The following is a 26,960-nucleotide window of genomic DNA, read 5'->3' on the forward strand; positions in this document are numbered from 1 at the left end:
CAACAGGTGGGATTTTCAAAACTACATTATACTCTTCCTCACCCTCATTTGAAAATGCCTGTATATGAGAGAGATTAGGGAGGTTTGTTGCATGTATGAATGTTGGGGAGACCAGAAAAAGATACAGGTAGTAGTGATGGTGGAGGTGTATTGGCAGGCACTAAGTGGTGATTCACAGGCACATAATAGAGAAATTGCCATTCGTTTTCTTATGTCACTTCTATTAGGGCTGTTGGTTGCTTATATTAAGGAAAAATGGCAAAATCCCCTATAAATTTTTGTCAGTGGTTCTCAAAGTTTGGTTCCTGGACCCTGACTTGCAGTATCAGCTGACAACTTGCTAGAAATGCAAATTCTCAGGGATTGCCCTAGACAACCCATCCTCCCCCCCCCCCCCAAAAAAAAATGAAAGAAAGTCTGAAGATGGACCCCGGGGTACATGTTTTAACAAGCATGTTAAAGTTTGAGAATCAGTATTAAACTAACACTTGCAGTGGCTTTAAGCTGTAAAGATCTTTCCGAATTTGGTGAAAGCCAGAAAGCTAGAAAAATGTATAATCATTTCATACAAAAGCTGGGGTTTGGGAACCCCTGAGTGAGTACTCTGATATAAATGACACATTTTAACTTTCAGAGTTAAAATCCTATTAGAATTATTAGGTTCTAAGTCACATACCAGTGATTATTTTGAAATTTGATTATTCATTTTTAGTAGCAAGTGTAGCCTAGGCCTATGGAATTTTTGTGGGGAACTTGCGCCCTGACATCTCTGCAGATACTAATCCTGGGCCCTGTATGAATGTCAGCACGGTGTGTGTGGGTGGTCCTGACACCTGCTCGCTCAGCCACAGTGTTGACATGGTGGAGCTTTTGGTGGTCTCTGACCCAGCCAGGAGGATGGGAAAGGAATTCAGTGAGGATTGCTTTACCTTAAACAACCTAATTTAAAAAAAAAATTACTAAGGAATGCATGGGATAATTAGAAAACATAGAAAAGTGACAAGAAGAAAATGAAGGTCACTGTAAAATTTAGCGTTGTTGTTGTAAGTTATTTTGTTGTAAGTGGTAAAATAGAGGTAAAAGAAGACTCACCTAATGACTTTACCACTAGAGGGGAGTTTATGCCTCCTAGTTATGCACTACAATGGTAATAGCAACATTAATGCCTAACATTTATTGAGTTTTTATAACATACCAGATACTGTTCTAAATTTCTTATTTATATTAACACATTAAAACCTGGTGCTAATGTATGAGGTGGGTACTGTTAATATACACTAATTAAATGAGATCATTGAGGCAGAGTGGTTAAGCATCTTGCCCAAGGTCACACAACTGGAAAGGACTTGAGTTGAGGCAGGGAGATGCCTTCAACTAGTACCCTTGCTGGTCCTCTAGGCTGAGAAGACAGCACTGCTGTGAGGTACTGTTGGTGGTGGTGGTGGTGGTGGTGGAGGAGGAGGAGGAGGAGAAGGAGAGGAGACGTGTGAACGTGTTGGATGAGGGATAAGGAGTAGGACATTTCTACATGGCTCACGTGGGTGTAGAGATGGATCAACAAGACAGCAGTGTGCATAGTTCCTATGCTTTTAGGATGTCCCAGGACCCGTTAGTGGCTTGACTTATCATTAACCTCATCTTAAAATATCTCCCATTCCTTTGTCATCAACATGTGGAACTGCTGAAACAATACCTGCTGATTGGGACCTTCCTAGTTTGCCTTAAAATGATGACATCTGTTTAATTTTAAACTGGATAACATTACATTTTCTGCTAAACATTCACAAACAGCTGCAGCCAGAGGAAGCTCACAAATGTGGCCTTCACGATTTGCTGCTATCATGAGGACTGACAGCATTATTTTCTTTCATTGAACCTTTGAATAATATTTTTTTGCAAAGTTGCCTTGTATTTTAATCTTGAGTTTAATGCCAATTTGGGTCATAACTTTCCAAAATGTCATGAGCTTTGCATATTTCCTCATTAATTTGATTTTCCTTAAAATTATTTCCCAGTACACTAAGTGGAAATTTTTTCTTTAATGTTATTTGAAAGGAAGAATCCAAGGCAAATTGATTTAATAAACTTAGTGAGTAAGGGCTCATCTTTAAGGGATGAGTAATATAGAGGTTAAGAATATGAGTTACTGGGTTAGAATTCCTGGATTCAAACCCTGCTTCCCCCTCTTATCAGCTATTTGAGTCTGGCTAAAATACTTAATTCATCTGTTAATTGGGAATAACTGTGTATCCCATAGGGTTGTTGTAAAAGTTTATTGAGATAATACAGTGGGGCCTTGACTTACGAGTTTAATTAGTTCTGAGACCGAGCTCATTAAGGAGCTCGTTAACTCAAATTACTCTGTCAACTCAATGCAAAAAATCGGTGGAGAGACAGCTGGTATCTCAAAAAACTCGTTAATTGGGACACTCGTAAGTCAAGGGCCCACTGTACAAAGCACCAGTGATTGCCTAAGAGTAGGAAGCCCTCAATAATGTTAGTAAATATTCAATACTGGAAAGGCAGATACATATAGGCAGGTACGTATAGGCAGAGGTCAAGCTCTCTTACCACTGCTCGCAACCCCATATGTCTAGGTGACTTTGCCATGTCAGGTGCTAAAGCTCTACCTCTGCCTTTAGAATAGTTGCACGCCACCCTGGCCAGTGTGGCTCAGTGATTGGAGTGTCAGCCTTCGCACCGAAGGGTCATGGGTTCGATTCCTGGTCAAGAGCACATACCTGTGTTGCAGGTCCAATCCCTGGCCCTGATTGGGGTACGTGCGGGAGGCAACCAGTCAATGTGCCTCAGATGAGTGGATTAGAAAACTGTGGTACATCTATGCAATGGAATACTACGCTGCCGTAAAAAAGAAGGAATTCTTACCATTTGCAACAGCATGGATGGAACTAGAGAACATTATGCTAAGTGAAATAAGCCAGTCATTGAAAGAAAATACCACATGATCTCATTCATTTATGGATAATAAAGAACATTATAACCTGATGATCAAAAATAGATAAAGAGGCAGAGAAGCGTCGAACAAGCTGTCAAATTACAGCGGGAAGGCCAGGGAGGGTTGGAGGGTGGGAGGTAAGAGGTCAGCCGAAGGACTTGTATGCATGCATATAAGCATAACCAATGGACACAAGACACTGGGCAGGGGGGTGAGAGCATGTGCCATGGGGTGGGGGGGGGGGCCAGGGGAAGGTCAATGGGGGAAAAATGAGACATATGTACTACTATTTGTAATACTTTAAACAATAAAATTAAAAAAAAATCAATGTGCCTCTCTCACATCTATGTTTCCCTCTCTCCCTCTCTATTTCTTCCTCTCATCCTCCCTCCCTTCCTTCTCTTCTCTCTAAAATCAATGGAAAAAATATCCTAGGGTGAGGATTAACAATAACAACAAAATGAATAGTTGCACGCCATCCCATTGAGGGAAAGAATCATAATGTAACCATTTCCCTATTAATGGATATTTGGATTATTTCATAATTTCCTCATCATTATAAATATCCTTCTATGTTCCCCTCAAAACTTTTTTTTAAACAAAGCAATTAAAAATGTACATATTTTTATTGATTTTAGAGAGAGAGAGGAAAGGAGAGGGGGAGAGAGATAGAAACATTAATGACGAGAGAGAAACATCATCGATCAGCCACCTCCTGCACACCCCCTGCTGGGGTTCGAGCCAGCAACCCGATCATGTGTCCTGACCTGGAATCGAACCCATGACTTCCTGGTGCACAAGACCATGCTCAACTAACTGAGCCACACCTGCCGGGCACCCCTCAATACTTTGAAGGTTGTGTTTTGAGGTTGGTCTTCCATACCACTGCTGTAACTGTTTCATTATTTTGTAACTTGTTGAGTGGGGTACCAGGAAGAGTTTGTGCTCAGTTAGCATAAAATTAAATAATTGTTGGCTATGCTGTCCTATAAACTGAAGCACTGAACTCTTTCATGAGGGCAGTAGGGGCGTTTTTTGTCAGATAAGAAAGAGGAAGGTGCTGGAGAGCTTTTATTTAAAACTCCTTGTGGCTGTTTTAGGTTTATTAACTAATATCCCTAAACTCATTAGTTGATTTATAATTATATAAAGTGCACATAACCCATTATGGAGAGTTTTTTTCATTTATGTTTGATGGACTGACTTTTCCCCTGAAACTGTTCCTCCTCAGTTGCAGTTTTATTTGTGTATTTAAAAACTTATCTCAGTTATAATCAATGTTGGGAAGCAGGAGTCTCCTATCTGGTCCTCCAGCCTCCATACCTCTCTCTCCCCAACCCCCATAGTCATTTCTCCAGCCACTTGCAAGAGGGGTCTCCAAGAACACGAATTGTGCCTTTATTCAAACATACCCAGGGGCCGTGGAGTGAAAGAGAATCAAATCTGGGTTTGGATCATGGCCTGCAGGGCCTTCTGTGACCGGCTGGTTCTTGCCCAGTTTTCTGACTGCACCCCCTGTGTTCTCTGCCTCGCCCCTCCTGATGCAGCTTTGTTTGCCTCTTGCTGCTGTTCCTCCAATATATCAAATTTTTCTTTCACTTAAAGTCGCAGAAGGTATAGGAGATGTTAAGTGAGGACTTGCTGCAGTTAGGTTTCCTTTGATACGTGTTTCCAAGGCATTCAAAATCCTCTATTAAAATGAGAACATGAACTTATCCAAGTCAAAATGTAAACAAATTTGTGAAATATTTGAACCTTATCATGGAATGCATCTAGAAATCCCAAACATAGGAAAATTTTAGGCTCATATTCACAGTACTACTCAGTGGAAAGCAGTTTGTTGCTGATTGAATGAACTTAACATTAAACACAAGTTATCTAGACTGAAGACATTATTAAAATTATGTTTGCACAAAAGCACTTATTATATTAACTAGAGGCCTGATGCACAAAATTCGTGCAAGGGACTCGGCCCTCGCAGCCCTGGCTTCGTCCAGAAGGTCGTTCAGCTGTCCAGTCTAATTAGCATATTATGCTTTTATTATTATAGATAGCATAATCCCCTTTTTTACTTCCACAGTAGTCTTAACTATAGGTCATGGGCAGGGGAAGGATACTTCATGCTATTTTCCTGAAACATTCTTTTGTATTCTGGCCCTTAGAAGATTTTAAATAAATGAAGGAGTGAATGAGTAAGTGACATGAACAAATTCATGGAAAGGAATTCCAGCCATAGGAGAAAAGCTTTGAGACTTAGTGGCTTGGCACAGGATAAAATAAAGCATGAGGCAATTGGCTGCCTGGTAAGTAAGGAGAAAGTCAAGAGTCAGGATAAAAAAATGCTGCAGACATTATGTGAAGGAAAAGCTACCTTCTCCCAGGCGGAAGTGGTGTGCTCATGCCCCCCATCCCCTACCCCCTATGTCATAGAAGTCTGAAACTTTATAAAATCACTCCTTACTTGAAATCAATCTTATCTCTATGGTACTTTCAATGTGATTTGAAGTGGATTTTAGGGAAAGTTAGGATTTACATTTCTCAGCTAATATTGGTGAATTATACCAATACTGTAAAATATATGAGAACTTATCTAAATAAATTATTGTCTGGGTAGCTCATTCTAGAGTGCATTTCTTATGTTAGCATTTCTTACTTTCTTTTAAAGAAAAGTTTATTTTTGAGTAAACACCTTATGCTAATAGCACTTAAGTTAATATTCCTTATTTGGAGGTTTTGCCTCTTTTATTTATTTATTTTTTGACTGTGGAAGGACTACACATTTAGGAAGGCATAATAATGATAGCATGCTATTAAGGAAATGGGGATACTTGAAATACTTAATGAGAAAATGAATTAAATGCATAACTTAACCAAATTCAAGCAGCTAGACACAAAACCTTCTTTTCTCTTTAAAAAGAAATAATACTAGGCGTATATGATACTTTCTTTTCTATTTTACCTTAAATGTTAAGCAGCTATTGTTCATTATTTCCAAGACATGTTATCTTGTGAACCTGGGTAATCATTAAAAATAGAGGATGTGCAAACTACAAATGAATGCCTAAGTTCTTGTTCAGATGTAAATAGTTTTCCTGTGGCAATTCCTCGGTCGTGTTGAAACTTAATCACTAGGGCCAAATAATGAGGAATGAACCTGCTACACCATGGGTTTGTTTGGCTCAGTTCTGTCAGGAAGCAGCTATCATGTAGCTCTTCAGATAAGTGTCTTCATTTCTTAGAATGTAGATGGTTTTATCAACCGCATTGCTAAGTACTTAAAAAATTCTCTGGGTCCATAGTTAACCTATTAATTTCTCCAAACCCCAATAAGATAGAAAAGGGTATTTTTACTCTTCTGAATCTTGCATTTTCGTAGTAAAATCTCAAAGCAATAGCTTGAAATGCTCTATTTTAAGGTACACTAGATAATAGTCTTTATCTAAGTAGCAGGAATAATTCTCTTTATGTTTTGAGTTGACATGTTTTCCAGAACAAATAGTAGTCAACATTTTTAAAGTTATGTAAAGCCTATAAAATAATGAAGATGTTTTAGGATATAGAAAATATATCCCCTGAGAGTAATATTTGCAATACATATTACTTATTTTAAAGTTGGTTTTCAATAGAGCTGCTGTAAATCACTGACTGTTTTTATGAAGCCTAAAATTCATTAAGGAAAATTCAGTTTACACTAATGACATAGTGGTTGTTCTAATGTATATTCAAACAAGAAAAAAATGATTGTGAGCAAACTGTGTTCCATTTTGTGTGCTGGGTGAATCTGCTCTTTGTACAAAAATAAAACCTTTGGATTATCCCTGCCCTAGCCAGAAGCTTGTCATAAGGCAGGGCCATAGCATTTGTTCTAGATGGATACTTTTGGGTTCCATAGTATCTGTTGTAAATGGATACTTTTGGATTGCTCCATTGGGTCATATTCATGACTTCATTCCTGTTAGGTTTGTTAAACAGGATGTTACTCAATTTTAATAAATGGACAAAAACCGTGAACAAACAATTTACAAAAGAAGATATTTAACCAAGTAATACATGAAAAAATGCTCAGCATCATAAGGGAAATGCAGATCAAAATGACAAGATTAAAATCACACCCACTAGAATGGTAAAACAAAAAAATACCCCCAAAAATGACAATGCTAATGGTTGACAAGAAAATAGAACAATTAATATTTTCATACATTTTTTATTGGATTGTAAAGTAATAAATCTACTTTGGAAAATGGTTTGGTAGCTTCTTAATAAGGTTAAACACATTGCTTGTGACCTTATGAGCTAGTAATTTAGATCCTAGGTGTCACTTGGGGAAAATGAAAGCATATGTCCACAAAAAGACTTTTACTGGAATGCTCATAGCCAAGTTATTCATAATAGACCCAAATGTTTATCAACAGATTAAAAAGAATGAACAAATGGTGTATACTTAATTGTGGTATACTTATAGAATACCACCGTGATCAAGAGGAATGATATGTGTCAACAATATCGATAAATCTCAAAACATTATGTTGAGCAAAAGAAGTCAGACACAAAAGGGGTACATACTGTGTGATTCTATCTAAATGCAGTTGTATAGGTTAAACTAAGCTCTTATGACAATCCAGAATGTGGACACCTGCGACACAAGGGTACTTTTGTGATGAAAATACTACATTAATTGGGGTGGTACTTTCATGGTGTCAAAACTAATTGAATTTACATTTAAAAACTATTTACCTTTTGATGTATATAGTTTATACCCCAACCTAAGTGGGGGAAACATCTAAAGTGTAAAACTTTCCTTGGAGCAATAAGAATGTTGAGCAGACATGAAGCAGATTGTAAACTGCATGTATTGGTGTAGGATGTTGGAAAGACGCCAGGGAGTATGCACTGCATGAAAAAGGGAGGTCAAACAGGAAAGAGTCCCTGGACAAAAGATGTTTTGTGTTGTGTTTTGAATATGAAATTGATAAATGTTGCCAGAGATTGGGTATTGGAGGGAAAATATTTCCAATAGAGTTAAGTTCAAGGGGTTAGGAAATTAATAAGAGAAAGCATGCTTTGGGGCAAGAAATATGTTAGTTGAAGTTGTTTCCCTATTCAGTATATCACTTCCCATCCCTCTGTTACTTTATCATTTTCTTCTTTCTAGACTCTGCCTAACTCAGCAGTTTTCAACCTGTGGGTTGCGACCCCTTTGGGGGTGGAACGACCCTTTCACAGGGATCACCTAAGAGGATCGGAAAACACATACATAATTACATATTGTTTTTGTGATTAATCACTATGCTTTAATTTTGTTCAATTTGTAACAATGAAATTGGGGGTCACCACAACATGTATTAAAGGGTTGCGGCATTAGGAAGGTTGAGAACCACTGGCCTAACTCTATTCCTTTTTTCTGTCTACTAGAGGCTCTGGCAGAATTCTTCCTTTTTCCTAAGCTCTAATTTTAACTCCATAGTGTAGCATTTATTTCTCTCCGATTATATCCTATCTGTGAAGTGTATATCTTCCCAGAAAGTGTTTCCTGGAGGGAAGGTAGCTTCACCTTCATTGCCCCAACTAAAAGCTGAGTCCACAATCAAATGCTGGTTTATATCCTTTTTGTGGAGTGTGGATAGTCAGACGTGCAGGAGAGGCCATCTGTCTGAATATGGATTTGCTACGTTAAGTCTATGCTGTCAGCTGTGTGCAGATACTATGATAACTATTACATTAGTTCTACTTAGGTAGATATTTTTATTCTGATTTTACAGCTGAGCAGGCAAATGCTAAGCAACAAGCTGGAATTTGAATATATCTTTTTGGGTTTTGCTATTCTTACAGTCAACAAACCACTGTACTATGTTACTGAGACATGAGAGGATGATGATGAGGACATCGATAAACATTGATTGTACTCTTATACCACATGCATATTAAATCATTTAATTTCCATGTTAAGTAATTTCCATGAGGGAGATGAGCCACAGAGTCATTAATTAATACATTGTTTGCGGGTAGTTTTTATCGTGCGCTAACAGGTGGCTCTACTTCTTACAGTCAACGTAAAACGTATAAATACGTTTCCCGCATACAGTGTGTTTTAACTTATTAAGGTCATCACACAGTGAGTGGTATGGAGTCAATATTTGAAACCACATATTTTGATTCAAGAATGGATGCCCTGGAGGTTAAAAATGGCAGCAGAGTAAGTGGATACTATACAGACATGCTCCTAGGACCAAACTGGAGTTACAACTTAAAAAAAAAAAATCCTGCACAATTAACTGAAGACTAGCTAGAGAGAACCCTGATAAACAAGGATGGAAAGTAGGGACCACATAGAAACTGATAGGAAGGGCGGAGGCATGAAAGGACAGCCCTGGCTCCCACAGACAGCAGATGAAATCCCGGGGAGCTATCTCAGCTGTGAGGAGCTGCCACTGAGAATTCTGAGGTTTAATTACCAAGCTGGGTCCCCACTCCTCACCCCTAATCCCCCACCAGGGAGCACTAGAACTGAGAAAGCTGCCCATATAAGATCAGGCTGTGACAAGCAACAGGGTTGCTGTCTGCACCAGAGAGATAGTTGGAAATACAGGCACCCTCTTAAAGGGCCAATACACAAATTTTTGAGTGCAGCCAATCAACTTGAGCTTAGCAGAGAGGGGTGGGAGTGGACCAGAGTGAACTGGAGCTATGTGAGCAGAATGCATGGTTGGGGCTCTGGGGTTAAAGCTCTTGAAGGCAGACAACTTGGTTTCCTGTGCTGAGTTATTCTCTCATGCTGCAGAAGTCATCTTTCTCAGGCAGACCTTTGGTAAACCCAAAGAGGGTTGACCCAGCCTTTGGTAAACCTCTTACCACATGGTGGAGAGTTGCTGAGGTCCTTTAAGAGGCTGAGAATAACAATTAGCTTCCAGGCAGAAACACTTGCCCCACCCTGTTGGAAACCTCTTGCCACACCTGAGGATGATTGCCAGAGGGCTACTCAAGACTGAATCCAATCAGACTGCAGGCAGAAGCAGGTCTCTGGAGGCTTTGAGTCTTTGCCTGATCTAATTAGTCAGAAACAGTGTTTGACACTGTCCTGAACTAGAGACTGGGAGGTGTAACAGATCTACCTAATGAATAGTCACAAACCCAAACAGGCAGTCAAAATGAGGAGATAATGAAACAACTCCCAAAGGAAAGAACAAGAAAATTCTCCAGAAGAGATAAATGGAGATAAGAAATTTATCAGATATAGAGTTCAAAATAATGATGGTAGATATGCTCAACAGCATGAGACAAGATATAGTAACCATGAAAAAGAACAGTTGGAAATAAAGAATGAATGGGACTAATAAAGAACACATTGGAAGGAATACACAGCAGATTAGGGGAAGCTGAGGATTGGATCAGTGAATTAGAAGATGGGGTAGAAAAAAACCACTCAATCAGAGAACCAAAAAGAAAAAATAATTATAAAACAGAAGGACAGCTTCAGGGAGCTGTGGGACAACATGCAACATAACAATATTTGCATAATAGGTGTGCCAGAAGTAGAAGAAAGGGAGGAAGGGATAGAGAATGTGTTTGAAGAAATAATAGCAGAATACTTCCCTACCCTGGTGAAGGAAAAAGTCACACACATCAGAAGGCACAGAAAGTTCCAACAAAGAACCCAAACAGGCCCATGCCAAGACACATAATATTTAAAATGCCAAAAATTAAAGACAAAGAGAGAATCTTAAAGGCAGCAGGAGACAAGCAATTTGTTACCTACAAAAGAGCTCCCATAAGGCTGTCAGCTGATTTCTCATCGGAAACTGTATAGACCACAAGGGAATGACATGAAGTACTCAAGGTAATGGAAAGCAAGAATCTAAAACCAAGATTACTATATCCAGCAAGCCCATCATTCAAAATACAGGGTGAAATAAAGCTCTTTATGAGCTTCCCAGGCAAAAAATGCCTAAAGAAGTTTATCACTACCAAGCCAGCATTGCAAGAAATGCTGAAGGAACTGCTGCAATAAGAAGAAGAAATAGAGAGAGAAACCTAGGAATACAGAATTAAAATGACAACAAATTAGTATCCTATATAATAAAAGCCTAAAAGCTAAGTGTCCGGTTGTTCCATTGTCTGTTCAACCAATCAAAGCGCAATATGCTCTGATACACTAAGTCTGCTCCACCACTCCCTATGACCACCAGGGGGCCGACAGTCGACTAGTTGACCAGTAGCTATGACTGGTAGGTCAGATGCTCCCACTGGTAGGTTAGCTTGCTGTTAGAGTCCGGCTGATCGGAAATGAGCAAGACGGGCTGGACACGCCCTGGATCCCTCCCGCAGTCCCTCCCTGGCTGGCCAACCTCCTGCGTCCCTCTCTAGCCGCAATCGTGCACCAGTGGGGTCCCGTGGACTGGCCTATGCCCTCTTGCAATCTGGGCTGAGGGACCTCCCTCGCCCTGCCCCCGAGTGTATGGTTTCGTGCACTAGGCCTCTAGCCTATCAATAATGACCTTAAATGTAAATGGATTAAATGTTCCAATCAAAAGACATAGTGTAGCTGAATGGATACAAAAACATGACCCAACTATATGCTCTCTACAAGAGACCCACCTCAGAACAAAGGACTCACATAGGCTGACAGTGAAGGGATGGCAAAAAAATTTCCATGCACATGGAAAAGAAAAAAAGTTGGGGTAGCAATACACATATCTGACAAAACAGACTTCAAAATGAAGGCCATCATCAGAGACAACAATGACCATGACATAATACTAAAGCAATTGATCCAACAAGAGGACATAATCCTGGTAAACATATATGCACTCAATTTAGGAGCATCTCAATATATAAAACTTCTAGAGGACTTTAAGGGAGTGATTGACAACAATCCTATCTAATAATAGACAAACATGGTAATTGGTCGTACCTTCGCTATGCCTCCCATTGGCTAATCAGTGAGATATGCAAATAAACCAAACCAAGATGGCGGCCGGCAGCCACGCAGCTGAAGTGAGCAGGAGGCTTGCTTGCTTCAGTCATGGAGGAAGCCAAGGTTCCCCGCCTGCCGCGGCCCGGCTCTGAGCTCCGAAAGCAACAAAGTTTCAATTATAGAAGCTAAACAAACCCCAGATACCTGCTTTCAGCAGGCCGTGGCCACAGAGCTGGAGCGAGCAGGAGCCCGGCTCTCAGCTCCAGTGATGACAACAAAGTTTCAATTATAGAAGCTAAACAAACCCAAGATATTTGCTTTCAGCAGGCCGTGGCCTCAGAGCTGGAGCGAGCAGGAGCCCGGCTCTCAGCTCCAGTGACAGCAACAAAGTTTCAATTATAGAAGGTAAATAAATCCCAGAATAAAAAAAAAAAAAAAAAAAGGAGAGGCTGGGAGCTTCAGTCGCTGGCCAGCCTGAAAACAGCCCTCAGTCCCTCACCCAGACTGGCCAGGCACCCCAGTGGGACCCCCACCCTAAAGTGGGTGTGGCCAGCCTGAAAACAGCCATCAGCCTGTCATCCAGGCTGGCCAGGCACCCCAGTGGGGACCCCCACCCTGAAGGGGCTGTGACCAGCTGCAAACAGCCATCAGCCCCTCACCCAGGCTGGCCAGGCACCCAAGCGGGACCCCCACCCTGATCCGGGACACCCTTCAGGGCAAACCAGCCGGCCCCCATCCATGCACCAGGCCTCTATCCTATATAGTAAAAGGGTAATATGCAAACTGATCCTAACAGCAGAAAGACTGGGAATGACTGGTCACTATGACACACACTAACCACCAGGGGGCAGACACTCAATGCAGGAGCTGCCCTCTGGTGTTCAGTGTGCTCCCACATGGGGGAGCTCTGCTCAGCCAGAAGCCAGGCTGATGGCTGCCAGTACAGCGGTGGTGGTGGGAGCCTCTCCTGCCTTCTCAGCAGCGCTAAGGATGTCTGACTGCAGCTTAGGCCTGCTCCCCGCTGGCAAGTGAACATCCCCTGAGGGCTGCCGGGCAGCCAGAGGGATGTGTGATTGCCAGCTTATGCCCAATCCCCCGGGGAGCAGGCCTAAGCCAGCAGGTGGTCATCCCCTGAGGGGTCCCAGACAGCGAGAGGGCAAAGGCCAGGCTGAGGGACCCCCCAACCCTGAATGCACAAATTTTTGTGCACTGGGCCTCTAGTACAGTCATAATAGAGGATTTTAACATCCTGCTGACTTCACTGGATAGATCTTCCAGACAAAAACTTAACAAGGAAAAAGTGACTGTAAAGGACACACTAGATCAGATGGATTTAATTGCCATTTATAGAACATTTCACCCCAGAACTGCAGAATATACATTCTTTTCACTTGCATTGGGTCATTCACAATGATAGATCACATGTTAGGACACAAAACAAGTATCTACAAGTTCAAGAAGATTCAAATCATATCAAGCATCTTCTCAGATCACAGTGGAATTTTAAGTACAGTAAAAACACCGCAAAACGTTCAAACACATGGAGGCTTAATAGCATGTTATTAAATCATGAAAGGGTTACCAATGAGATCCAGAAAGAAATAAAAAATTTCCTGGAAACAAATGAAGATGAACACACAACAACCCAAAATGACAATGAAAACACCACAATCCAAACCCTATGGGACACAGGAAATGCAGTCCTTAGAGGGAAGCTCATAGCACTACAGGCCTACTTCAAAATTTAATCAAACTATTTAACCCTACCACTTGAAGAACTAGAAAGAGAACAAAAAGAAAAGCCCAGAGTAAGTAGAAGGAAGGAAATAATAAAGGTTAGAGCAGAAATAAATCACATAGAGACTAAAAATACAATACAAAAAAATCAATGACATCATAAGCTGGTTCTTTGAAAGGATAAACAAGATTGATGAACCATTAGCTATAGTCATCAGGAAACAGAGAGGACCCAACGAAATAAAATCAGAAATGAAGGTGGAGAAGTAACCACTGACATTATGGAAATACAAAGAATTTTTAAAAAATACTTTGAACAACTATATGCCAACAAGCTGAACAATTTGGATGAAATGGACAAATTCCTAGAAAAATACGATCTCCCAAAACTGAATCAGAAAGAATCAGAAAAAAGGGGAATAGGCCAATAACAACTGATGAAATAGAAGCAGTAATCAAAAAAGTTCCCAGCAAACAAAAGCTGGAGTCTGGATGGCTTCACAAGGGAGTTTTACCAACCATTCAAAGAACTAATACCTATATTCCTCAAGCTGTTCAAAAAAATTCAAGAGGAAAGAACATTCCAAGGTCTTTTTATGAGGCCAGCATTATCCATATTCCAAAACCAGATAAAGGCACTGCAAAAAAAGAGAATTGCAGGCCAATATCCCTGATAGACATAGATGATGATATCCTCAACAAATTATTAGCAAATGGGATCCAGCAATATATTAAAAAAATCACACACCATGACCAAGTGGGATTTATTCAAGGGATGCAAGGCTGGTACAATATTCACAAGTCAATAAATGTGATACATCACATAAACAAATTGAAAGACAAAAATCACATGATCATATCAATAGATGCAGAAAAAGCAGTCGACAAAATCCAACACCCATTTTTGATAAAAACTCACAGCAAAGTGGGAATAGAGGGGGCATATTTCAACACAATAAAAGCTATAAACAGGCTGTCCTCGGGTTACGTCGGACTCCACATACGTCATTTCATGGTTATGTTGCCATCTCCCATTTACTGTATTTATAAAAAAAAAAAAAGCTCTGTCATTTCGACGTATGTACATATGTGCTTTATATTTTTTATTATTTATTTACCACAATGAAGGTCAGGAATTGTTTTCTTTTAATTTTTTTTTTTGTGTGTGTTTCACTTCATTACTGCTGTGTATGTGCTCCTTGTGAGTGACGTAGGTGATTTCCGACTTATGGCGACAATCACGTTACATTGCACTGTAGGAATGGATTCCTGAAGTAACCTGAGGACCTACTGTATGACAAACCTACAGTGAATATCATCCTCAATGGGCAAATACTAAAACCATGTCCCCTAAGAACAGGAAGAAGTCAGAGGTGTCTGCTTTCACCATTCATATTTAACATAGTACTGGATGTCCTACCCACAGCAATCAGACAAATAGAATAATTAAAAGGCATCCAAAGTAGAAAGGAGGAAGTAAAACTCTCATTATTCACAGGTGACATGATATTGTACATAGAAAAACCTAAAAACTCCACCAAAAAACTACTAGATTTAATAACTGAATTTGGCAATGTAGCAGAATACAAAATCAACACCCAAAAATTGATGGCTTTTTTACACACCAATAATAAATTCTCAGAAAGAGTAACTAAATAAACAATCCCATTTACCATTGTAACAAAAAACAATTTAAGATAGTTAGGAATAATCTTAACCAAAGAGGTAAAAGACTTGTACTTGGAAAACTACAGGACGTTGAAAAAAGAGAAGATATAAACAAGTGTAAGAATATACCATGTTCATGGATTGCTAGAATTAACATCATTAAAATGTCCACACTTTCCAAAGCAATCTACAGATTCAATGCAATTCCCATTAAAATACCAACAGCATATTTCACATATCTAGAATAAACACTCTAAAAATTTCTATGGAACCAAAAAAGATCCCAAATAGCCTTAGCAATCTTGAGAAAGAAGAATATACAGTTGGAGGGATCACAATAACGTATATAGTTATACTACAAAGCCACCGTAATCAAAACAGCCTGGTACTGGCACAAGAACAGGCATTTAGATCAATGGAACTGAACAGAGACCTCAGAAATTAACCCAAGCCATTATGCTCAATTAATATTTGACAAAGGAGGCAAGAACATACAATGGAGTAAAGGCAGTCTCTTCAATAAATGGTGTTGGGAAAATATGATAGATACATGCAAAAAAATAAAACTAGACCACTAATTTTCACCATATACAAAAATAAGCTCAAAATGGATAAAAGTCTTAAATGTAAGTCGAGAAACCATAAAAATCCTAGAAGAAGCCATAGGCAGCAACATATCTGACATCTCTCCTAGCAATATGTTTACCAATACATCTCCTAGGGCAGTGGTTGGCAAACTTCGGCTCGCAAGCCACATGTGGCTCTTTAGCCCCTTGAGTGTGGCTCTTCCACAAAATACCACTTGCGGGCGTGCATGTACAGTGCGATTGAAACTTCGTGGCCCATGAGCAGAAGTCGGTATTTTGTGGAAGAGCCACACTCAAGGGGCCAAAGAGCCGCATGTGGCTCGCAAGCCGCAGTTTGCCAACCACTGTCCTAGGGCAAAGGAAACTAAGGAGAAAATAAGCACATGTGACTACATCAAAATAAAAGCTTCTGCACAGCAAAAGAAACAATCAACAAAATGAAAAGGAAACCCACTGTATGGGAGGATATACTTGGCAATGATGCATCTGATAAAGGGTTAATATCCAAAATATATAGGGAACTCATACAACTTAGCAAAAGACAAACAATCCAATTAAAAAATGGACAAAAGTCTAAATAGACACTTCTCCAAGGGGATATACAGATGGCCAAGAGAAATATAAAAAAATCCACAAATTCACTGATCATCAGAGAGGTGTAAATTAAAACAGCAATGTGGTATCACCTCACACCTGCCAGACTGGCTCCCATCAACAAATCAACAAGTGACAAGTGCTGGCGAGGGTGTGGATAAAAGGGAACCCTAGTACACTGCTGGTGGGAATGCAGACTGGTGTAGCCATTATTAAAAACAGTATGGAGTTTCCTCAGAAAATTAAATTTGGAAATGCCATTTGATCTAGTGATTCCACTTCTGGAATATATCCTAAGAAACCTAAAACACCAATCAGAAAGAATGTATGCACCCTTATGTTCATAGCAGCACAATTTACAATGGCTGAGTGCCCATCAGTAGCTGAGTGCCGCAGTAAATAAAAATGATCTCTTACTCTTTGAGACAGCATGGACGGACCTGGAGAGTGTGATGCTACTAAGTGAAATAAGCCAGTCAGAGAAAGACAAGTATCACATAGTCTCACTCATATGTGGAATGTAATGATCAAAATAAACCTATGAACAAAATAGATCTGAGACATAGAAGCATAGAACAGAATGGGGAGTCTCAGAGGGAAAGCAAGGAAGGGTTGGTGGGTGGGAAGTGATGGGGTTAGTGGGGGAAATAAGGGAACATATGTAATACTTTCAACAAATATTTTTTTAAAAAGAATTCATGCCCTTTGTTCTTTGTTACAATGCTATATTACTTGGCCCTGTACGTTACTAGTAAGGTTCGATTGTTAGTGATATCATGGCCTAAACATTTTGTTAGGTGGGATAGGAGTGGATTTAGATAAAAAATAGTGAGGCAGGTTGCTCTTTCCATGACATATTTAGTGTGTTAAGATCCTTTGTTTTGCTATTCGTCCATAAAACATTTGTGGAGAAACTTCACTGTGCCATTTCCTTACTAGGCTGGGGCACAGTTGGTTCTTTTGAGGATTTAATAGTCTAGGTCTAGGTCTGCGTTATTTTTACTCATGTGGCCTCTCAAGTATTTACAATTTCTCATACCACTTTGACTAGACTAACAAACTGGACATGACTGGCAATATGGTAAATTTATGGTTTATGAAGGAAAGTTAGTACATAACTAATCAGCAGACCAACACTCAGAAAGTCTTGGTATAATACCCAATGATTAGACAAAAAGTTTACATTATATATTAAGTTAAAAACTTTAAGTTAAAATAAATTATTTTAAGGAGGTACTTATTCTTTTCTGAAAATAATTTGTACAGTCTGTTTTTTGTGGGACAGGGAGCTGAAAAATGACTTTCCTAGGTGGCACTGGTGATGAGGACTGACTGCTTCAGTATTCAAACTCTTCATAGACTTAGTGATAGCAGAGATACTTAACCGGAGTCCTGGGTTTTATTTTCATCTCATACCATAGCCTTTCTCTTCCTTTTTTCACTTCTATAAAGGTGGTTCTTGCAGAGATATTTATAATAGGGAAAGAGGCAGTGAGATCCTTGTGCTAAAGCAGACAGGAATTTTCAGGGGACAGGAAAGAGAGAGTATTAAACACTACAGCTAACCCCGAAGACACTCAACTGATTCTAATATTGTTTTATATATTCCATTTTTGTCAGTACATGCGGAGTTCTCAGGGTTTGGTCAAGAATTTGTGTCAAATCAGTAAATAGTGGTTGACTTCTGATGAGAGTAGGATCCCTTTCAAATTTCTATAAAGAAAATAGAAATGTCACTTGTTAGGTTACAATATGCCCAGAGATTGTGTTATAAGTGTCATTTCCTAGAGAAGAAAGAGTGAAGGTGTAACGTTCTGTCTTTGTGTATTAGAATGAAATCTTCATTGAAATCTAGGTGCTGCGGCACACAGAGTATCCCTAGCATCTAGAATCATGGCCTCCATGTGGTGAGCAATCAGCATTTGCTGAAAGAATGTATGACTGAAATACCTCTAGAATAAGAATGATATTTCATTCATCCTCTGTAGTAGGATGGAAATGTTCCTTAGATAAAGCCCCTTGTGAGCGCACCTACCAACCTTTTACTTCAGGGCTGGACCACTGGAAGGTCCTCTAAGCCAGTGGTGGTTGTGTTGGGGTCGGGGGCGGGGGGGGCGGAATGTCTGGCCCACAGGCCTTAATAAGACCTGCAAAATCATTTGGTCTGGCCCTGCCAAGACATTAGGGGTGAGTTAATTAAATGTTTGACCAATTATAGCAGGCTATTTTTTTTGTAATCATATATGAGCATTTATTCCAATACTGTCAGCAGTATGGGAGAGCAGGCTAATTTTTAAGTTGATAATTGTGTCGGGCCCATGAATTATGTCATAAATATCTAAATGGCCCTAGACCAGTGGTTCTCAACCTTCCTAATGCCGCAACCCTTTAATACAGTTCCTCATGTTGTGGTGACCCCCAATTTCATTGTTACAAATTGAACATAATTAAAGCATAGTGATTAATAACAAAAACAATATGTAATTATATATGTGTTTTCTGATGATCTTAGGTGACCCCTGTGAAAGACTCGTTCGACCCCCAAAGGGGTCGCGACCCACAGGTTGAGAACCGCTGCCCTAGGCAGGAAAAACCTCTTAGCAGAGATTCCCCACCCCTGCTCTAAGCAATAGGTGAGTCCTGCTTTCCAGTCAGGTATCTCTCTGCCACAATAAAAGAAAAGTTGGCACTTTTCAAGTCTGCCTGTGTGAACCATTCCTATAGTCCAATGACATGATAAAATAAGCATGTGATCCTGGAACATTGAAAATTAGATTCTTCTTCCAAGTGACCACACCAATGTGTATACAGTTGACCCTTGAACAACACAGGGATTAGGGGCACCAAATCCTTTGTAGTTGAAAATCCAGGTATATCTTTTGAACCCCCCAAAATTTAACTATTATATGCCTACTGTTGACTAGAAGCATTGCCATTAATATTAACGGTCAAGTAACGCATATTTTGTATGGATTATATACAGTATTCTTGAAACAAAGTAAGCTAAAGTAGAGGAAATTTTATTAAGAAAATCATAATGGGGTAGAACCAAGATGGTGGCATAGGTAAACACTGGTACTCCTTGCCTCCCACAACTGCATCAAAATTACAACTAAAATGCAGAACAACTGTCACTCAGAACCACCTGAAATCTGGCTGAATGGAAGCCCTACAACTACAGAAGTAAAGAAGAAAGTACATCGTGACTGGTAGGGAGTGGCGGAGTCATAGAACGGGCTGGTTCGACACCCACGTATGGCGTTTTTTTAATCAGGAGGGATATCCTGGTTGTAGAATCCTCCTTTGAGAAGCAAGGGGTTCCAGCCCCACATGAGACCCCCAGACCAGGGTTCCAGAGCTGAGAAGAGAAGTCCCCGTAACTTTGGGCTGTAAAAACCAGGGGGGTTGTGGCTGAGAGACACAGAGGCTGCTGGAGACCCAGGCAATTCCTCTTAAAGAACTTATATGAACTTGCTCCCTCTGAGCACCAGAGCTGTGCAACAGCTTTGGGGGTTCCAGGGGTATATGTGGAGGAACTGGATTGTCTGGCATTGGGGCAGGAACTCGAGCTTGGCTTTCTCCCAGATGGGGGTGCTTGCAGGGCTCATTGTTCCTGAGTTGGGACCTCCTCTGTCATAGAGCTGACTAGCAGCCATATCTGAGTTTTCTTCAGCCTGACTCTCAGTGTTCGCTCTGTCCTGGTGATTCCCTGGAACCCTGACCCTTCCAACTTGAATCCACACCCAAGCTCTTTGCAGTAGCTTTTCCGTATGAATGGCCTGTCATGGTTCAGGCTTCAGACTTTGCTAAAATCTCTAAAATAAGCAGCAGCTGGTGTCAGTGTGCCCCATACCTATGAATAAGAATCCCAAGACCTGACACTAACTAGCCTTCCTTGCTTCACAGCTTGGCCTCACCTGGGCACTTCCAAGCCCAATACAAGTAGCAGTCATCTGGAGATTATTCAGTAGCTCCTGTCGGGTGGTCCCAGGCAGTGGTTGACTTTGCATCTCCTGGGGAAAATTTTTATTTTTTCTTCTAAATGTTCTTTTCTGGTGGACATCTTCAAACCATACCAGGTTACAACTCTACACATCCACAAGTGACATACTTAATGGGTAGAGTCAGTGACCTCCAAAGTCCCACTGAAGCAAGTCCTGCTTCATAATGATATCTTCTGCAAAGCAGCTCTTCCACTGTAGTTGCACCTCATCCTCACAACCAAATGGTCTGGAGGTCAATTCCTTCCAGTGACACCGACAGCACTCATGGCTCAACTGCATCAAGACTGTGCACACAGACCACATAGGGGTGCACCTAGAATGCCCAGCTCAGGTGACTGGGGAGGCTGAGCCTCTGGGCCCTACAGGACACCTTGTACATATGGCCACTCTACCAATTTCAGGAGACATAGCAGCTCTACCCAGTACATGCCAATGTTTGACCCAGGTTGCTGGCTTGAAGCCCAGTAGGGGGCGTGCAAGCAGCAGCTGATCAATAATTCTCTCTCATTGATGTTTCCATCTCTCTCTCTCCCTCTCCCTTCCTCTCTGAAATCAATAAAAATATATTTTTTAAAAATATATTTCTGGACTAAATGGATTGCATGAGATTGGTTGAATATGCTGACAGTGTGGATATGTCCCATTTCCCCTGTGTACAATTTAAATTTATAATGTTTAAAGTATTTTAAATAATGGAGTTGACTAGTCATAGACCACAATAAGTAACATGAACTCAAATGTTTGCTATGCATAGGATAGATGTTTTTGTAGCTTATCATTCCTTTAAAAGGAAAATAAATATCTTATTAGATAATTAAAGGGTTAATTTATCCCAATAACAACAAAGATAAAAAGCTTTTTACCTGTATAAGTATATGTAGAAATAGCTACTAACTGTGTATCTTTGCACACTTGCAATTGCAAACAAAAATGGGTTCATGAATATTATTGTAATAATTAACTATTGCTTTTAGAGGCAATTTTGACATGCACTTACAAGTATTTGAAATGTTTGTACTGGGTGAATACCTTAAGCATGTTCTTTGCTATCTCCTCATCACAGGTATATTTTTCTGGAAATAATCATCACTGATAAAATTTCCGATTTGGATCCCAGAATCAACATGAGCAAATGTATTACAATAAACACCAATTACAGTTCTCAAACAAAAAGCGAGAAAATGGGGACAGTCCAGTGTTACTTGGCATTGTTGCTGCCCAATTCTGACATCTCCTATTCCGTCCTCATGCAACATGCACACACACTCAGGTTCTCCCCGGAAGAGCTGTTTCCCACGCACACACACTCAGGTTCCATGGAGTTACTCTTGCCCACGGACACACACTCAGGTTCTCCATAGAGACGCTGTTTCCTTACCTGCCTCTAGAGCTTCCTCTGCAAGTGGGCAGCTCTCATTTCAGAATGTCTCACTGTGGGCTTCCAATTAAGACTGTTACACACAGAGTTCTTGTTTGTCTTCAAGAGCAGATGAAAACCAGGAACTTGTCAGAAACCACGAGATAATAGGTTGAGTGTCACCACTGACTTGGCCAATTATAGCTTACTCTCCGCTGGACATGGAAACAAGAAGGAAAAGAGATGTTAGGGTCCCTGTGGTGTCAGGCAGCCTCTGTGCTAGTTTCTTCCCTCAGTGATCCAGTTCCTTCCTGACATTTTCTACTACTTTTTTCACCTCTTTGCATCATCTGGCAAGTAAACTACCAGGCAACCATTTAAATATGTTTTCCTTTTAAACTTTGCATTGCCAAATTCATGCGGTAGGAGATGGAGCACTGATGGTGAGAACTGAGGGAGATGAGGTGTGGTTCTCTCAGAAACACCCTCCTAGAGGAAACCATCAACAGTCATACAACCTAGCATGTCCACAAATGGGTGGTAATCGGGGTTACCTGGAAATGTGAAATTAGTGTTTGGGTAAAGAAACATTTTGACACCAGTGACCACATCTGTTAGATAAAAGGTGCTGCTGTTGTTTTTCTTCCACATTAATTTGAGCATTTCTGACAAATAGATCATGAGTAGGACTTCAGATAGACTCATCATGTGTTAATCTTGCTAAATTTGTGCTGCTGATGTTATTGTTTTGAAGTGAGAAGCAGGACACCTTCACATTATTAGTTCCTTTCAAGTCCTGTGATAGAACTGTGATACCCTGCAGAGCGTGCCCTGTCTTTTCCATGGAATAATTGAATTTTGGCTTAAAAGGCCAAATCAGTGTGTGTGACTCAGAGCCAGATAAGAACCAGGTAAGAAAAAAAGCAGACTGCTCTGAGAAGCTCTTCATGAGGTTCCTGTACTTCAGGTGTGTTCCCTCAGATTGTTCCTTTGCCAAATCCTGGGCTAACAGTGAACTTGTATAGTTCCCATTCAATTTAAAAACATAATATACACAATTACAGTTATAATAATCAAAAGTATTTATTCTCTGCTTATGAGATTGCCGCTGGTGTTCTAGATCCTTGTGTGTACCTTCTGTGGTAGGCAGTGTTCCAGACCCTGGAGGTGTAGGTGCAACTAAATCTGACCCAGTCTCTTCCCTTAGGAAGAGCATTTTCTTATGTTATGTCTCACATACAAACCTAATAGTCACTGTCGATCCATTGAACAGACTCAGCAGAGGCCCCGAGGGACCCATAGCTGATTTAGGGAGGTTCCCTACTTGTCTTTGCTGGAGGGCCCATATGGTCCACACTGCTGCTTTGACTAAAGGTGTTGGGAACACTGGTGTGCATTCTGAGGCTTGCTGGTTTCAGCTGCAGTGAGATCTGGCAGGTAGACAGACACATGGAAGAACAAGCATCAGGGCCTGGTTATTGCCAGGACACACTGCAGAGTCCTTCAGATGTAAACATTGCTGATTAAATGGAGGATTTGGCAGTGCCAGTTGCAGCTCTCAAGGCTTGCATGATTTATAGTAGGAGACGCTATTTATTCTGATGGTCTCAGAAACACCCAGTAGTCATCCCCACGCTCGCCGGTGCTTCTTGCCTTCTCCATGGGGCACTCCCTGCCTGCTACTGAGTATGGGGAGGGAGTTACCATTTCTTCACTGGAGCTGTTGTTTTCCACTTGGGAGTAGGACAGTGATAGCGAACCTTTTGAGCTCGGCGTGTCAGCATTTTGAAAAACCCTAACTTAACTCTGGTGCCGTGTCACATATAGAAATTTTTGGATATTTGCAACCATAGTAAAACAAAGACTTATATTTTTGATATTTATTTTATATATTTAAATGCCATTTAACAAAGAAAAATCAACCAAAATAATGAGTTCACGTGTCACCTCTGACATGCGTGTCATAGGTTCACCATCACTGGAGTAGGAGTTGCAAAATCCAGGCCAAAAGGATAGTCCTAAAGGTGGTCACCTGATGGCAGGTGGTCCAGACAGGTGAAGTAGGCCCTGGGTCAGGCCTTCAGGGGATGAGGAATTGTGGAGAAATAGAGAGCACATGGCCCACTCGGGTATCGGCTGCCACTCAGCGAGAGCTTTTCAGCATCCAGTGTTCCCTCCTCTGTGGCCGATCCACATCCGAGTGTAATCAGAACCTGCATGCTGCATGGGTTTGGTCGTTGTAAATATGCTTTAACTCATCGAGTTTGCACAACAACTGCATGAGCTGGGTGGGTTTCACTACTATCTCCTCCCCCACATTTTTATTACTAGTTGAGGAAACTGAGGTGCAGAGATGTGAGGTTAGGCCCCCCAGCCCCTGGAGCTGGGATTCAGACCTTGGCCGAACAGCTCCTGGGGAAGTGCTCTGATTTTGCATGTGGGTCTCTAAATCAGAGACTTTTCAAATTCATGAACTCCCAAAGGTTTGTAGGCCAAAACAAAACCTGACGGAGCCCTGCATCTTGCCCCGTGGCCTCTGGATGGTCCCCTTGTCTTGTGCTCCCCTGAGGACTCCGGAGCAGTTCTCTGACTCTTTCAGGTCATTGTTTATGTGCCTGACTGGCCATCAGCATCACCTGGGAAGCTTTAAAAATGCACAAACACCCTACTTCAAATGAACTGAACCAGTCCTTGTGTTTTTGGCTCAGGAATCTATGTTTTCAAAAGAGTCTAGATAATGCAGAAATGTGGCCAGGTGTGAACACCCTGCCTTCCTGTTTTGGAACCTTTGATCTTATAACAAACACGTGGAGGAACTTTTATCTTCTACGTAAATGCCCTACTACCCAGCTTGTTTTATTCAGCTCACTGCTACTGCCATAGCTTCAGATAGCCATGGACCCTGTGCTGTAAGACAGGAACTTTGATGATTAGAGTATTAGCAGGGTAGTACGAATGAGAACAGAGGTTCATAGAGAGACCTAGAGAGAGTAAGGCTAGAGCAGCTACAGATTAGATGAGACCCAAGGAGGAAGGAAGAATATCAAAGGAAGAATATGCAACAAAAACAATGATGCCTGATTTCCTCTGAGGCATTTAGATTTACATTTCTGACTATCTTCTTCTTTTTTTTTTTTTAAATATATTTTATTGATTTTTTACAGAGAGGAAGGGAGAGAGATAGAGAGTTAGAAACATCGATCAGCTGCCTCTTGCACATCTACTGGGGTTGTGCCCGCAACCCAGGTACATGCCCTTGACCAGAATCGAACCTGGGACCTTCCAGTCCGCAGGCCGACGCTCTATCCACTGAGCCAAACCGGTTTCGGCTCTGACTATCTTCTTTTATGGTTTTTGTCCCCACTTGATGTCAGTGAATGATATAAATCGGTTTTCACAATGTCTGCTGTTAATCCCTCTTAGCAGGAAAGTCTCAGGGGTGGAATCTTCCTTTTTTTATGTACCTCACTCTGTCACCTGGATTTTGAGAACTGGTCCCTGCTGTCCCACTCTGTGGGACATGGGTAGACTTATTTGTGAATGACTCACATATTTCAGTGCAGGATTTAAAATCTGCCTGCCACCCTTTCATACTTCCTCAGGGTTTATGCTGGGCATTTTGTAGATATGCTAAAATACGAAATTAGCTTGTACACATTTTTTCTCTATTTGAATTAGAAATAAGTATCTTATTAATGTTTGTAAAAATATTTTACACTGCTTATTGGTATTTTCATGTATTTTTAAAATTAGATGCTTCCTTTAACAACACAACTCAGCTTTATTGAACAATAAATAATAAAGTAATGACAGTAATTCTAAAGTAACAAAAAGGAAAGAGCTGAAATAATCAGTGTTTTCTTTTTTCTGTGATGTTTTGATTTATGCTAAGTAGTTTTATGCTTCCTCGACTGCATCCTGTATTGTTTTGTGGAACCCTTGGACTAAAGCACTGTGGCATGTCAACACGATTCATCTTCCTGAAAACCGTCTACTACCCCTGATGTGACTGCCACCCAGCCCACCACACGTGCTCACAGACACGCATTTCCTTTCTCCAGAACTGCTTGCAGGCCAGACGCCTCCTTGTCAGGAATAAAGCTGGTTATATATAAACATCCCTTGTGTATTTGGACTACAAATAGAGTGAGTTTAGCACACGTAATCCCCAAATATGTCTGCTGTTGTTTCCAATCTGTTTCCGTCCAGCCTGTCATCAGCTGCCCTTACAGCGGCTCTCTTCCCTCCTGGTGTTCTGTGAATGGTTCGTTTTGTTCCTTACCCCCAATCATTTTTAAGTGAGTACCAAACCAACCGTATTGTCATTGCCTTGTTACAGATTTCCTCCTTTGTTTTATTGGACAGTAAGACACACAAGCGCACTTTGCTTTGCCCCCACTTGCTGTCTCAGACTTATCCATGTTAGCCCTGTACCTTGTTAGTTAGTTTTTCATGACTTTGTGGTTATTTAATCAGCCCCTATTGATGGGCATTTTGATAGGTTTGAATATTTTCTTTTTCTTACTGAATTTATTGGGGTGACAATTATATAGGTTTCAGGTGTACAATTCTATAATACATCATCTGTATATTGTATTTCAAAGAGTTTATTTTAACCATAGGATCTATTTACTGGGTCATGCCATGAAAAAAAAAGAACGTTTTAAAAAAGGTTTTGCCAGCAAGTTATGTGTGTGTGTGTGTGTGTGTGTGTGTGTGTGTGTGTGTGTATAGCTGTAGGCAGGACCACTGGACATTGGGAAACATATTGGAATAAAAAAAAAACACAGAGGATTTTAATATAAGGCCCAATATAAACATTTTATGAAAGTACCGAGATACTTAAAGGAAGTGAGTTGGCCAGTTGCCCTCTAACAGGATCTGTGAAGGTGCTGGTATCCGAAGTGGTTCTCACTGTGTGGCTCTTTTATTTCTAGAATGGGTTGAAAGTCAATCTGGGATTAAAAGAATGGTGTGAACAAAGGCATGATGGGAGGAAAGTCAGCAGAGATGGGTGATCGGTTGAATGTGGAGATCCCAGGTACCATGAGGGACAGCTCCTAATTCAGTGTGTGGTTTTAGCTTGTAGTAAAATAATTGCAAGTGTGCTTTATAAGGTGTATTCTGGCAGGAACACATTGAATGC

At 40.7% G+C, this 26,960-nt stretch overlaps 1 protein-coding gene across 2 annotated transcripts in view; it reads right to left on the reverse strand.

The window, feature by feature from the left end:
* P2RY14 (purinergic receptor P2Y14) overlaps positions 1-26,960 on the reverse strand; it is a 90,163-nt gene that overhangs the window by 33,914 nt on the left and 29,289 nt on the right. For both annotated transcript variants that reach the window (XM_023760195.1, XM_023760194.1), the window contains exon 2: positions 21,836-22,029. The gene's annotated coding sequence lies outside the window, so the exon portion shown is untranslated. The remainder of the gene's footprint in view (positions 1-21,835; positions 22,030-26,960) is intronic.

This window comes from Myotis lucifugus, unplaced genomic scaffold, assembly GCF_000147115.1.
Source record: "Myotis lucifugus unplaced genomic scaffold, Myoluc2.0 scaffold_175, whole genome shotgun sequence".
Taxonomy (NCBI): Eukaryota; Metazoa; Chordata; class Mammalia; order Chiroptera; family Vespertilionidae; genus Myotis; species Myotis lucifugus.